Source organism: Lissotriton helveticus, chromosome 8 (assembly GCF_964261635.1).
Source record: "Lissotriton helveticus chromosome 8, aLisHel1.1, whole genome shotgun sequence".
Classification (NCBI taxonomy): domain Eukaryota; kingdom Metazoa; phylum Chordata; class Amphibia; order Caudata; family Salamandridae; genus Lissotriton; species Lissotriton helveticus.
Genome location: NC_136069.1, coordinates 793,403,386 through 793,419,275, shown reverse-complemented (window position 1 = coordinate 793,419,275; position 15,890 = coordinate 793,403,386). Strand labels below are relative to the sequence as shown.

The window sequence follows — 15,890 nt, the reverse complement described above, 5'->3', positions numbered from 1 at the left end:
CGGGTGGAAAAACGGGGTGAGATAGGGCAGGGGCAGAGACAATAGCAGAGGAAGCATCAGGAAAAATAGAAGGTGTACTAGGCAAAGTCGTAGAAAGCACAGGTGAAGCAGGTGTGATCGGTGGGCCTTGAGGAGGCTGCACCAAAGGAGCAGGAGCCAGCTGAAGAACAGCTGGTGGGTGCTGTGGGGGAACAGGAGGCACAGGTTGCACAACTAAAGGTTGCGGGGGTGCCGTGGCATTTTGCGCATAGGGGGGTGGCGAACTTAATAAATGCGACATTAAGGGATCCTTTTCACGCTCTTTTGCTGCCTCTTGCTGAAGAGACGGCAAAACTGGATAGCATTTATCTATTGCCATTTTACGTTGCCGGTGCAACTGCTCACTCATCTGCTCTTCTTCATTGTCTTTAAACTGCATAGCAGCTTGCATTACTGAAATACCCCTTTCTCTCTTATTTTTCTTTTCTAATTTAATTTCCTTTTGTTTGGCCTCTTTACGCCATAGGCGAAAAGAGTCGAACATCGCCGGCCGGGCTTTCTTTTTGAAAAGTTTAACTTCGAGGTTATCTAGGATTTCGGTATCAAAGCTACCATATTGGGGCCATTTTAAAATACCATCTTTTCTGGTGTATTTGATCCATACTTCATTGTATGTGATGGGGCCTACTCCGTGTTTGACATATAACTCGTAGGTTGGAGTTCCAACCGGAGGAACCGGACATGAGTCCTCCAATCGGAAGTCCCTATTATTAAAACCAAGACACAACAAATTTCCAAGTCTAAGACCAGGCATCTTCGCTCTCTAGTCTAGCTCCAAACTTCAAAGGATTATCGATTACGATATTTCTCGTGAATACACGAGTCCTTTGGCTTTGGCGCTTGCAAGCTCCAAATCAAAGCCAACTAAGGACTGGGAGACACTCCACTTATACTTAACTGAAATATCGATGACGTCACCAGAAGACTCGTCTTAGTGTTTCGCTCTACCAAACTTCAAGGGTCCAAATCAGGGCGATAGCCAGGGCAGCAGTCCTTCGTAGCCGTCGGGAAGCGGGGAACCTCGCAGCAAAGACCTTCGGACCACGTCGACATGCAGGGGTCGATGAAGTGGTTGGCCGTCCTTCGGAATTTTCACACGAAGCTCCTCACGAACCTCTGGCTGGGCTGGTACCGCTGGAATCGCCCCAAACGTTGGGCGCCAACTGAGGTACTGGGTTTTTAAGAACCGGCACAGAACCGGCAACCCAGCGGTGTCAGGGTACACCCAGAGACCTCGAGTCCTTCCTGATTCAGACCACAGAAACTCAGAGTCTTCTAGGTAAAGTCAAGGATCGATTTTATTGGCTGCAACCAAGGTAACAAGTGTCCTAGAAGTACAACACACGGGAAGTATATTCTCAGGAGACTGCTCGAATTTACAAAGTCAGGCTTCTCTTCTTATACAGAATTTTAAGCTTCAGGCAAACATTCTTGGTTTTATAGTAGATCATTGACATATTTTCAATACAAAGAAAAAGCAGAGTCATGATGACATGTCCATATTTCACTTCGTGCAGCCTACAACAAATCACCCGGCAAGGCCCAACCTTTCATCAGATATCGGTGGACCCCCAATAAAAACGGGCACCTCCCCATCATAAAGCAAGTGAAGCAAAAAGAGCAGGGAAAGATGTGAGCAAGATACGGCAGGTGTGGGTGCGCTGAAATGGTTTTATGGCTTGTTGAGCCTTGATGCTATCTTGTTCGGCCACTGGGAGGGGAACTGACCTAACAGGTTTGGCCTGGGGCAATGGTTCCAACTTGCACAGGTCATAGGAAAGTCGATTAAGGAGTACGTGTCCTTTTGGAATTGAATCTGGCTGGATTAAGACCTATGTAAAGGGCAACTCACAAAATGGCTTCCATACATAAAATGGAAGCCAAGGGTTCAGAACGAAAATGACGATTTCGAGGTGAAATAGTCACTCAAATATGCTGAAAATGCTTGTACATGGTGTACTCGTCATTCTCGGTCTTTTGATACTAAATTCGTCATGTTACGATAAAGTTTTATTCTCGAGTCTGAATTATTACACGAGATCAGAATTTTCAGAACCACACTCTCTTCAATCAGGGATTTCTTGTTTTTATATGTTGTTTTGTTTCATCCGCTTCCAGCATATGATATAGGGTTGTTTATTTCTTGGTTCTAGGATAGGAAAACAAACTGTTTTGACTTCAAGGGAAACCTGGGCCTAAATACGCCTGTGCTGGCATCATATTACCTTATGAAATAGAGTATGACCCTCTTTTAACGTCACAGATCTTTACCATTTTGATAATGCCTTGTTATTTGGGAGTTCTCACTATCAACAGAAAAGCAATTTATTTTGTTGGGGTTAATGTTAAAAGCGCTGTTGATATTGCTTTGTAGCAAGTGTGATGTGTATGAAACTCTTTGAAGGATGCCATGTCTGTAGCTTTGCCAAGAAGTTCTTTGCACAAATAGTCATATTCAAACGGGAGAAATTTAGTCCATAAAGCTCTTACAGCAAGCAAAACTCACTCTTTGGCATACCAATTTTCTTAAAATGGGTTAGAGATAAACGAACCAGCTATAATGCCCCTAAATATCGTTCATTGTTTTTACTCATGTTACTACTGAGCATTCTTACCATTCGATTCAAACTCAATATTGGGGAGTTTGTACTGTTTGTATGTGTGCACCTTACCCGCTTTGCCCACTAGAGGGTGCCTCACCACAACGTGCATAGTCCTGTGGTTCCACAATATTGGTAATGTTCCATTTTTATGCCTAATTTAAACAAGGAACATAAAAATTAATCAAAAACTTCAAGGCCTGTGTTTCATAATTGATTACACAAACTCTAAGGGTCTAATTGTAATGACAGTTGGACAAGAGTCCCACCGGCATTGCTGCGGGCAGGTGACCATCCGACAATGAGTCGGCAGTCCCATCTGTCCTATCCTGATAGGACCACTGTGCGGGCAGTTGGAAAGTACCTTTTTGTACTGTGGCTGGTGTTGCGATCCAGGAAAAGGGCCACAGCCCAAGCTGCAGTAGTAAAAGGCACTTAGTGCACATCCAGGCACCAAGTGGTGCCTGGTATACAGTGCATGGATGTGTGGGGGGGCACTACATGTGTCCCTCAGGCCAATTATTCGTCCCACCAACAAGAAAAGGCAGTCGGAAAGGGACATCCTAATTCCTATGGGGGTGCCTCCCTCATGGTAGGGATAGGAGTCCGACCACCACCCCGACTGGATCCTTGATCCTGTTGGATGTGGTGTCTGTCCCCCAGACTGCTCCGGCCCAACTGCCCGCATCATAATGCGGTGATCAGACAGATGGTCTGGATGTCGGTGGGACTGCCACCGATGGCCTGTCGGTAGCGGTCCCACTGACATCATAATGTCCCTAACATTTTGAGGGACATTAGACTGGTTGTACCAGCATTATGGAAGCTTAGTTACATGTTTATTTTGTGATATTGTATATATTTGGTACTAAACCAAGATGGGTAACAGAGTACTTTATGTAACTGCATACATGAATTTCTTTGCACAACCGTGGGTAGAGAACATAATAGTGACAGACACCTTAAGATACATAAATACAGTGGGTCTTAAAAATAACATTAGGAAATGTTAGATAACATAACTTGCCATAACATGTCTGGCGGGAAACAATGTTTTTATTTAAATCAAGTACTTATAAAAAGATACATAGTCAACACATATTATCGGTCCTCGTGTAGGTGAATGGCCATAAAGCCTTTGGGTCTAAAGGATGCAGTTTTCCGGACAAGACTTTTGGCCAGTAATACCTCTTAGTTTGGTGGCTGACACCTTCCTGTACAGGGTTTTGGAGCCATCTATCCTATGGCTGCCTCTGGCTTTATGTGATGAGTGCTCAATTATTTTGTGTTTGATAAATGAGTTTTGATCCATTGTTTTTTGTACTGAGACTGATTTCTTCCTAAAGCACAGCAGAGCGTTGCAGCATGTTCTGGATGGGAAGGATAAAGAGAGTGCTGTAGTCGATGAGACTATGTAAAGTGGAATAAGTATCCAATCAGTGTAGATATATATCACGGATGTCATCTTTAACTGTTAGTTCTTTTTTGCAATTTCCATAGGGCCAACTTGAAATGAAATGAAATGAAATAGACGTATTTGTAAAGCGCACTGATACTACTAAGTGTCCTGGCGCTGTACTCATACCGATAGGGAACCCTTCCTGGCTTTTCCCCATGAAATGTCCACTCCTGGGCATCCCCAGGGTGCAACCAGGCATCCCCAGCGCTGTAGGGGGCCGTTGTGGAGACTAAGCAAGCTATTGCCCAGAGTTGCAGCGTGGGACTCATGCTTAGAGTAGGCACCGAGGCGAGAAATCAGGTCCGGGGGAATTATGAGCCCAAGATCCGCCGAGACCAGCCGAGGCCAGCCGAGGCAGGAATTGAACCCTGGTCCCGGGCCAGACCTCTGCATCAGGGTCTGCCGCTCTAACCATTGAGCCACACTTCTCCACTACTCCACAACTTGGCCGGAGGGCATTAGAGCAATTTACCTGTGAACCAGACGCTACACATTTTTTAGGCACAGGGAGATTCAGTGATCAATTCAGAATCACAGGATGTTGAGCCAGGATTCAAACCTCGCTCCCCAATTCCCAGGTAAGCAGCTCTATTCATAAGGCCTCACCATTGTCATGATCTGGTGGCATCTTGTGTCAATGTATTTTCCAATTACACATTTCTTTTTAGTGTTTTGGGGGAATATAATTCATGTTGTTCTAGATATAGCATTGATTCTATGCCCCTAATAGAATTTAAACCTTCTTTTACGATAGCTAGAGCATTTTGTATTCTTGCAGTACATGCTTGGGCTGCTGAGCTTGGCTTTTACTTCTTCTCATCATTTTTCAGACGGTCTTCTCACTGATGAATCCTACTAACCTGTGTTTCTGTGGCAAGCATTTGGAACCTCTAGGGTACTACTTTGGGTTAACTGGTGTTAAAGAAACTTTCCGTTCTGTAGATTAATTGAATTACCTACCTCTTTATAGAGCCATCTGTGTATGATGAAGCTGAATTATTGCACAGTACTATCACCAGTGGAATGACATGAGCGTACCTATATAATTCCCCAAATCGATACATTCTGTTAGCTGATGACCACTTGAGCTTCCTGCTTTCATGTCCACATATCAGTGTTTGTCCTTTGGCAATGTGCATATGTGTCACTGGTTCAATATCAAAATATCTCTTCTAAAACTATCGCCATAGCAACATTTTGTGACAAAAAAGCCTTGTAAAAAATGCCGTCATGTTATACTTATAATGGTAAGAACAAAAATATCGAAACAAAATATCGTTGTCATTACTATTGTGTTTTCACTATAGTTTTTAATATATATACACATTTAAATATTAAGGAGCTGATTGCGAAATGGCCGTATAGGCTCCGACCTTCAGGACCTTTAGGGTTGCATTGTAATGAGGGGGGCGGGGCAGTTTACTTTCCAACCGCCTCATTATGTTGGAGGTGGTCAGAAAGTAAACTGGCCGGTCATTCTAGCTGACTTCCGATGGGCTTGGAGAGCCCGTCTGCCAGTCAGAAGCCGGCAATTAATCTCAAGGGCGGCCCTTGAGATTATGATCACGGTTTCTGACATGGTATCCATGTCGATCTGTCCGACATGGAAATCATGTCGGAAAGCGTGTTTGGGGGCCCCCTTTGGTGCACAGCCTCCAGTTGAAGGCCGAGTGGGCACCTATGGTGCCCCACTGTTGAACCCTGCATCTTGTGGCAGGCACCTCCCATTTCACTATGGGAGCATGCATTACAGCCGATTTACAGCCGTAATGAAGGCTCCCATAGTGAAATATAAGAATGCGACCGAGATCGGCTGCATCCTAATGAGGCGGTCTGGACCGCCGACCTGGTGTCAGCTGCTCCCATGACCGAGTTGGTGTTGGGCGGAAGTGATTTCACCTGACATCAAAATAAGCCCCATAATATTAAATATATTAAACAGTAACATTAATCTAATAAAAATAAAATAGATTTGACGTATATTTAAAACATAAACTATTTAATAAAACAAGCCACTGTAATTAGAATATAAAAGTAAACAACACAAATAACTTATAATTTACTAAAAATATTTAACACATTATAAACATTAATATTTAGAAATATTATACTTTTAAAAACATCATAATATAAATTGTAACAAAATAATACAATTTTACATTTAATACATATACTATTCCCGCTACAATGTATACAAAAGTAGGCAAAGTGTTGGACTAAGTATGGATAACATTTACTACTCCCACTTCATGCAATGTACCAGTAGAAAAAATGTTGCATCACGTAGGGGTAACATTTACTATTCCCACTGCACTCACCTCAACAGTAGAGTCATTATTAAATTGCAGAGGGATATATTTTTACTTTTTCCACTACACTCAATGCAACAATAGGGAAAGTGTTAGATTGCGGAGGGGTAAAATATACTATTCCCAGAACAGCCAGTGCAACACTAGAGAAGGTGTTGGATAGAGGAGAGGAAATATTTACTATTTCCACGCCAGTCAGTGTAAAAGTAGAAAAAGTGTTGGATTGCAGAGAGGTAAAATATACTATTCCCACTCCAGCCACTGGAAAATTAGGGAAAGTGTTGGCTTGCAGAGGGGTAACATTTACTATTTCCACTCCAGTCTTTGCAACACGAGGGAAAGCGATGGATTGCAGAGGGGTAAAATGTACTATTCCCACTCCAGTCAGTGCAACGCTAGGGAAAATGTTGGATTGTGGAGGGGTCAGATTTACTATTCCCACGCCAGTCAGTGCAACAGTATAGAAAGTGTTGGATTGCGGAGGGGTAACATTTACTATTCCCACTCCAGTCAGTGCGAATGTAGGGAAAGTGTTGGATTGTGGAGGGGTAAAATGTGCTATTCCAAATGCAATGAGTTCAACAGTAGAGATAGTGTTGAATTGCGGAGGGATACAATTAACTATTCCCAATCCAATGAGTGCAATAGTAGGGAAAGTGTTGGATTGCGGAAGGGTAAAGAGTACTATTCCCACTCCAATCAGTGCAACATTAGAAACAAACTAATTCTCTTCAACATAATAAAAGAATTTCAAAAACATACTAAACAATTAAAAATATAAATATGTATATAAAGAAATACAACTATATTTAATTAAAACAATTAAATGAAATACATTCTTATTACATTCTTAAATACATATAATAAATAACTACAAATAAAAATATATTATTAGCATAATAAGTAAAATATTATTTACATTTAAAAAACACAATGAATACATAAATTAATAAATAACATAACGTTTATAAAAAATATTACCTGCATTTAAATTTGGTATAACTTAAGTTACATTCTACCCTATACTTCAACAAAGTATACAACACATATCTGAAAATGTTATTTTTGTAAAATAGTATTATTTACAAATGTTACATAATAAAATATTAGTTAAAATATCAATGATAAAAATGTATTCCTAAAATAATTATAGTTCATTACCACCCCATCATTTATCCTTACAAACAAAACAACTCACACCAAACATATAATTTTAAAAATTATTATTTTCAAAAATGTCATAATTAAAACTCAATTAAGCATTTATTATTAACAATTAAGTAATAATAAATTAACAATATTTAATTAACTTCCTACTATGTGCGCCTATAACTTCAACAACTCACACCAAATAAATAATTAAAAAAGATTTCATGTACATACTTATCTTAATTATTTTTCATTTCTATATTATAAATTAACTTTATTTATTATTTGGTATAATTTATTTCCTATACACCCTTTACACTGCCAAAACTACAACACACCCAAAAAAAACCAAAAAGTAATATATTACACAATGTACATGAATTTTTAACATTTAAATAAATAATATTATGTAAACATTATTTCTTAACAAAAGATATTTATTAAAAAATACTAACTGTGGGCCGATTACAATGGCATTGAGGTGGTGACCGGGACCGTCTATAATACATGCGGCAGTTCCGCACACCACATTAGGATGCGACCACCACCACGGTGGTCGCATCTTGCATTTTTTACTTTTGATAGCAGCACCCGCCGCAATGTTGAAAATGCATGTTGTGCATTACAGTGCACTACGTGGCAGGCACCACACGGTGCCTGCCACTTAGTGCACTGAAATGTAGGGGGTACCATGGGTACCCCCAGTGCACAAACACCCCCACAATTGGGGGCCTGCAACAGGCCCCCAAACAGGATCTCCCCCAGCCTTTTAATCACAGTGTCGCTGTCATGGAAAGGCTGGCTCACAGCCTGCATCTTAATATGGTGGACCACCACCATTTTATGCATGTAGACAGCTCCGCCGGGCAATCTGTCCGATTGCCTGTGGCGGTTCTGTGGCGGACGGTCTTTCCATCCACCACGGTCGCAGTCGCATCCCCAGCCATCTTAATGTGGCGAGGGGGAAATTTGCGGTCCGATGGCGGAAGGACCGGCACCGCATGGCTGGCGGTGGTGGGCCTTCCACCATCGTATTGACCCCTTTAGTTACTTCTCACCCTTTACCCCTACAAAACTCACAACCCGCACCTAAAACTTACATTTAACATAAATATTTATTAACTATCATTAATACAAATTCAGTATTACTTAATTATAATTCATTGAATTCCCACAATATACCCCTGCAAAATTCTCAACACTATCCTAATGTTTAACTTAACAAAAAATTAATTGCACAATGAATATAATGAAATATCAATTTAAAAATGAATATCAATTAAAAATTTATAATTACTGAATTAAATTTACTTTGCTTCCAACCCTATACCCAAACTAAAGCCACACATAGAATGTAACAAAAATCATTAATTGCACAATTAACATAATTATCAACTAAATAATTAACATTAATTAAAAACATAATATATATGTGGCACGCGGCAGACCAAAGAAGTGGGGCAAACTCTGGGGCCAATGGAACTCCTACCGGGATATATGCACACCTCCCCTCGCTGATATTACAGATGTTCATCTTTCCCCCTGACCTGACATTCCTAATGTTGTTTATGCTACAATGTATTATGACTCTGATTTCCCCCTGCTCCTCCCCCCTTGCACTTATGATTTGTATTAACTGTAACGCACGTTCCCTCCTCCTAGAACACATATCCAGCTGTACTGCTTTTATTGCCTTGTTTGTTTATGTTTTATACATAATAAAAAGAGTTTTAAAAAAAAAACATAATATATGAATTAATTATCATTAATTAACTTCCCACACTGTACCCCTATAAACCCCACAACCTGAACCTAACATTTAAATTTAAAAAATTAGTTGCACAATTGACATAATGAATTATAAATTAATATTACTTCCCACCCTGTACTCCTGTAAAACCAAAACCTGCTACGGTGCTAAATACTGCAACATTTTAATAAATTAAATGTAAGAACTACTTAAGGCCTTAGAACGATGTCAATTGGAGTTGGCTCCGACCAACACCGTCTCGGACTCGAAACCGATTGACCCGACTACCTCATTACGATGCGACCGAACACTGGGGCCAATTACGATGTCGGATGGACTGGAGTCCGTCCGCCATCGTGGTGGTGACCGGGACCGTCCACAATACATGCGGCGGTTCCGCACACCACATCTTGAATTTTTTTACAATGCGGCGGGTGCTGCTGACAATATTGAAAATGCATGTTGTACATTACAGTGCACTACGTGGCAGGCACCACACAGTGCCTGCCACTTAGAGAACTGAAATACCCCCCAGGGCACATACAGCCCCCATTGGGGGCCTTCAACAGGCCCCCACACAGGATCTCCACCAGCCTTTTCATGACGGTGTCGTCGTCATGGAGAGGCTAGCTCACAGCCTGCATCATAATATGGTGGACAGTGCCTGCTAGGCATCTCCACCATTTTATGCATGCAGACCGCTCCACCAAGCAATCTGTCCGATTGCCTGTGGCAGCTCTGTGGTGGAAGGCTTTTCCGTCCGCCACAGTCACAGCCTGGATCCCCCCGCCATCATAATGAGGCAGGTAAAATTCGCGATCCGATGGTGGATCGCCACCACATGGCTGTAGGTGGCGGTCCTTTCGCCATCGTAATGACCCCCACTGTTCGGTCGCATACTCACTTTTTTCTATGGGATCTTGTGTTACAGCCATAAACCGGCCATAATAAAGGCTTGTATAGTTAACTGGGGGGTGTCAAACCCTGCACTGTGTGGCAGGCACCCCCTGGTGCCTGCCACTCAGTGCAGGGTTTTATAGACCACCAACCTTTGACCGAAGGGTGAAGAGGGCCCTGCTAGGGGCCCCCAAAGTTGCTTTCAGACAGCCTTTCCGTGTTGGAAAGGCCGGCACAGAAAGGCTGTCAGAAACCGACATCGTAATCCCGAGGGTGGAAACGTCGTCCATTGGGGATTATGGTGCGATTCCGACTGGCTGGAAGACTCTGGGAGCTGGTCGGAACTGGGTCGTAATGACCAGGCGGTTTACCTTCCATCTGCCAACATCGTAATCGCGTCGTTGGGCCGCAAATCGACTTTGTCAGTCGGAATGCCTCCTACCGTGGCCGGAAAGCGTCCGACTAGCAATCGTCCCTTAAAATTTTACAACTATATTTTACATCATATACATTTAACATATATACTAAAATAAAAAAATTAAAAAATGTAAACTATGGGAACCATTATGATGGCGGAGGGTACAGGACGCGATGGCCAACAAGCAGGCAGCAGCACTCTGCAAATGGGTGACGGGCTGGTCCTTATGTGACACATGGCGGCTGCGATATCCACTGCATAGAGAGTACTCCTTCTTCTCCCCGGTACACCAATTGCATACCAGGATTGATAGGATACTGTGCTCTACATCCATAGCTGATCGAATTTTAGACACCACACACTTAGCCAAAACCTTCTCGGATCATAACCCTTTGGAGATAGTTGTTAGTTGGGGAAGGATACCAGCGCCTGTACCTACGTGGAGGCTCTGGCCCCAAACACTAGAGGACTCGGTGTTTCGCAGCACGCTCTCCACAACACTACAGAATTACTTTACAGAGAATAGGCACACTGCCACCCCGCCACTGGTGGAGTGGGATGCCATGAAAGCGGTCATCAGGGGTGCGGGGATTAGCACCACAGTGGGGGCCAAACAAGAATTGCATCAGAAGTTGCAGGACGCAGAGGCTACTATGTCAAGACTAGAACAGGAGGCAGTGCACGACCCTACAAAACAAACGGCACTGCAAGAATCACGTATCCAACATGCAGAATTGCTTGAAACACTGAGGCTGATAGACTATAGAGCTTATACACAAACACACCATACAGATGCCGACAAATCGGGTACCCTCCTAGCGCAATCGATAAGAAATGATCACCCTATTACTGTCATTAGCCGCATTGTACTATCGGGAGGGGAGATCGTGGACACACAGTGTGCCATTAGCAACGCCTTTAGCGACTATTACGAGGGACTGTACAGCGCCCGAACCCCCTGGGGGAGTCGCCTATTGATGAGTTCCTTACTGGCCTACCGTATCCACAAACCCCAACAGGTATGCAGAAAGACCTAGAGGGACCAATTACCAGGGCAGAGATTAAGGCAGCTATAGGCAGACTCTCACGTAAAAAAACACCAGGCCTAGACGGGCTGCCGGTGGAGTTCTTTAATACGTATTCTGAGATATTAATCCCGCGTTTGGCGGAGTTATATAAGACGTCGCTTCAAGAGGGACATCTCCCTTGTACAACATCTCAGGCCCTGGTGGTGTCCTTGCAAAACCAGGCAGGGATCAGGCTGATATATCAGGCTACCGTCCCCTGTCACTGCTGTGTACGGAATACAAAATTCTAAATAAGGTGTTGGCTAACAGAATACAGCCGTATCTTCATAGGTTGATTCATATAGACCAGTGTGGGTTTGTCCCAGGCAGGAATACCTCTTTAAATCAACGTAGACTCCATCAGATCATGTCTGCTGATCTTATTCAGTACCCGAATGCTGGCTGTATATCCCTGGATATGAGACAAGCATTCGATACGTTGTCATGGGAGAATATGTTCAAGGCCATCGCATATTTTGGCGTACCCTCTGCATACGTGAAGTGGGTTAAATTATTGTACGCAGCACCTGATGAAGCAAAGCTTCGCATATTTTGCGGCTTGCCGAAGTCAAGAACCTCGTTTATGTGTAATAAGGTAACATAAGTATGTTCTACTAACGTTTATTTTTGTTTAGGCAAAATTTATGAAGCTTGCCTACGTGTATTTCTAATACACTTACCCCGTGTACTTTAACATGGCCGCCGCTTGTATTTTAGTTACTGCGCATGCGTCAGCCACACTCACGTGTCCTGACGCGTCTGCAGAAGTGGAGGGAAATTTATGCGCATGCGTAATTCATAGCTGTGCTTATCATGTGGTACTGCTCGTGCCACTGCTCTTGTACCCGTATCAATGTAGCTAACATTTAAACCGCATAAGAATATTTTATGATGATAAGTAGAAAGTACAAACCTTGTGATGTGTTTTCATGATGACATTATTATGTATTAATTTGTTTTCGCTTACTTTTCATGTACCGCGGGGAATGGGGGTCTGTCTGTACTGAAAGCCATCTTGGAGGTCCCTTCTGCGCAGATGCGACTTTTCGGGGACCTGACAACCTTGGCTGATGGAACATAGCCAGTTGGCAGTGATGGGCGAGATGCTCCTGAGAAAGTCACCTCTGCCCTGCGAGAACGGCGAATGTTGCTCCTCATATGATACAATGTTAAATTGTCATTGTGTTTCTGCACAGTTTCTCCTGGGAACCCCAAACCTGCTAGGCGGTACCCAAGTATGCTAATGAAGGCTTAAAATCTTGTATTGTGATTGGTGTGTTACCCAAATCCTACCTTAGGACCAATCGAAATTGAGGGATTCTGACACTTTGCAACATTGGGGGGTGGTACACTGTCCCCAAACTGTATATCTACCCTGGGTTCACCTAGGGAGCCGTCCGACTTGTCTGGTTTAGCTGACCTGTCACTGACCCATCGTACTCAATAGGTGACTGAAGATACAGAGCGCTGCGGAGCACTCTGTCCGAATTTGACCATAGACTAAGGTTCTACTGAACCTTAAAGTGCTGGCGAAGCACTTTGCTGGGAGTTCGCTGACCCAATCGGGGTCTTGATCGATAGCTGCAGAGCGGGTTGAGCGCAGGCGTTGCTTCCGAACTGTGGGTTCCGGTCCTGTCCTGAGCGGTCCTGTCCTGAGGGTTTGCTGTCCTGTCCTGAGGTCTTGTCCTTATTCCTAATCCGAGGGTATCCTGTCCTATCCGGGGTGTCCATTCTGCACCTGCTGTCCTTTGAAGGGTATCCTTCCTTGAGGGTTTCCTGTCCTTAACTAACCCGTGGCCAGGGTTTGGTTTCCACACCTTTCTAGGTAAATATTGATCTGAACCTCTTAAAATCTTGCACCTTCTGAATTTCTAACTTTTGCTTTAATAAAGTTCACCATTGCATATGTTATTTTTCCATGTCTTTCCGCAAATATTGAAAGTCATTTGCATTTTTCACATAAGTTTGTTCCTATGTCTTCACACTTGTTAGAAATTATATTTTGCATTGCAGTTTGTCATTTTCTGATATGGTCTAGAACCTCATTGCCTAGATTGTTCAAAGGCCCGTTCACCTTAAGTGAAGCGTGTTACTCTTTATAGGCCCTCCTGTAGTTATACCTACATAGTCTGCCCTTGCTCAAATAATTCTGATTAGCATAAGTATTTTCTCGTTATACTTTATATCAGTATTTCAATGATTACTCTGTCATTGTTTCTTTACAGCTATATCATTTACGTTATCTTGGTTATTGATTGCCTTATTTTACTGTACCTCATACACGAAACAAATGAACTTTAGATAAACATTTTAAAACTTCCAGTTGTCCGTGGTCATTTCAACAGAATTTTGAATGTTATTGGTTGGGTTTGTATTTTGCTGCCTTTTCTTTACAGCTAGCTCCCTGATTCATTGTGGTCATTAGGTACCCGCATCGGTGGATGGTAAGTCGGGTGCACTGAAAATTAATAGTAGGGAACACACACACAAATTGGTAGAGCTTGTGAAGTCACCTGATCGATGTATATGGTGATTTGAAAGTATATGGGCCCTGAAGCCGGAAAACGGCGAAAACTATTGGTCGGGTGGCCTCGCGCGCTCTATCAGTTTTTCTGGTAAGCAGAGGTATGGTTAGGGACTAGCTAAAGGTTAGGCAGAATTAGTTAGACTAGTTGAGTTGGAAGCTGCTAGTACATTAATGCTGCTAAAAGAGCGGCTGTTCTAAGAGACCTGATCAATCTCTTGTGAATACGCACGAATAATATCTTGTAAAAACAATTCATGAATTGCTGTATTGTTATTATTCTTGTTCTTATATTGTTATATGTACTAATCCATGCATTTGTCAATCGTTTAGTTTCTTGTTGTCCGAACTCCCCGGGGAATTGAAAGGGCAAGTGGTGAATAGAATCCATTGTCCTGAGGTCACAGGCTCGAGGAAAGTTAGGTGCAGGTTAAGATAACCGGGAAGCACTAACTAGGGTTTTCTGAATACATGTGTGAATAAATGACAGTAACGGGGTTCATTGGCAAAATTCCCATAGTGGCGTAACCTGGTAAGGGTCACATCGGAAGAGTAGCAGGTTCCTCGGAGCTAGCGTGAAAGCAAAGGGGTCCGCTGGGAAACCTTAAACTCGGAATATATCCCGGAAAGAAGTGGATGAGTTTAGGGGAATAACAGGTTCACCGATGCTAAAGTGAAGGGTAGGCGGAAGAGATCTACTCGCAGCGAGTGAAAAGTAAATGGAAGTAGTTTACTTGCAGTAAAATAATTCTTTCTCTATCTAGACACTTGAGCACTGTGGCGAATGTGTATTTGTTGTAAAATAACCAAGCACTGAGCACTTTAAAAGAAAGAAAGTTTCCGTTACCTTGTGAAGGGAGGGAGTCAGTCGCAAAGCGCCTCTGACGTCACTCTGTGCCGCGCTGGGATTGGTAGAAGCAGCGGGCGGGTAGCGGAGCTGGTATTGTAAAGGAGGGGTGAGAGCCAGAGCGTGGGAACTGTCTCACGAAGGGGCCGCGCACCCATTGGCGGAGATTATTCAGAGTCGCGTACCCATTGGTCGCACGGATTTCTGAAGCGCGTTCTGATTGGAGGTAGTTTGTAAACAAAGTTTAGCGTAGAAGTCGTATGTGGCACTCGCAGACTACAGGAACTCGACCTGATCCAAGGCACCTAGGGTTTGAAAGGGATCAGTGGAAAACTAATAGATACGATATTATGTACGGAACAAAGAGAAAATTGTCCCTTGTAAGTAAGGTGAAAAATTATTTTAAAACGGACAAACCAATTAAATCTAGGGAAGGTGTTCTTGTCCCACCACCTAATACTCCTGCCTCATTTATGATGTTTGACCTGTGTGTGGTTGGAGAATTGGGTGAAGTACACAAAAGATGATGGAGTATTGGCATTTCCATTAGATGGGACTTTCAATGGTAGGATCCTATTTAATTTAAGGACTCGGATGAACGAATTGCATCCCAGACCGAGACTAACGCAGTATGAGGCATTAGAGGAATGGGAAATTGAGGCTTTTGAAAGAGAAAGACCCCGAATGGACAAGGGTTTGACCAAGTGGTACCCCAGGCTGAAACAGGAGTCCAGGGATAAAAGGATGAAACAGTGGAGGCAGAGCATGATTGTTGAGGGTTTGTTTCCCATGATGCCGGCATGTCATAACCCTGCAGCGGGTGAGAAAAGT

The 15,890-nt window shown here is 43.0% G+C and overlaps 1 protein-coding gene across 1 annotated transcript in view; it reads right to left on the bottom strand.

Moving 5' to 3' along the window:
* The window catches only part of DHRSX (dehydrogenase/reductase X-linked), a 984,710-nt gene that overhangs the window by 648,814 nt on the left and 320,006 nt on the right, over positions 1–15,890 (bottom strand). The window lies entirely within an intron of this gene.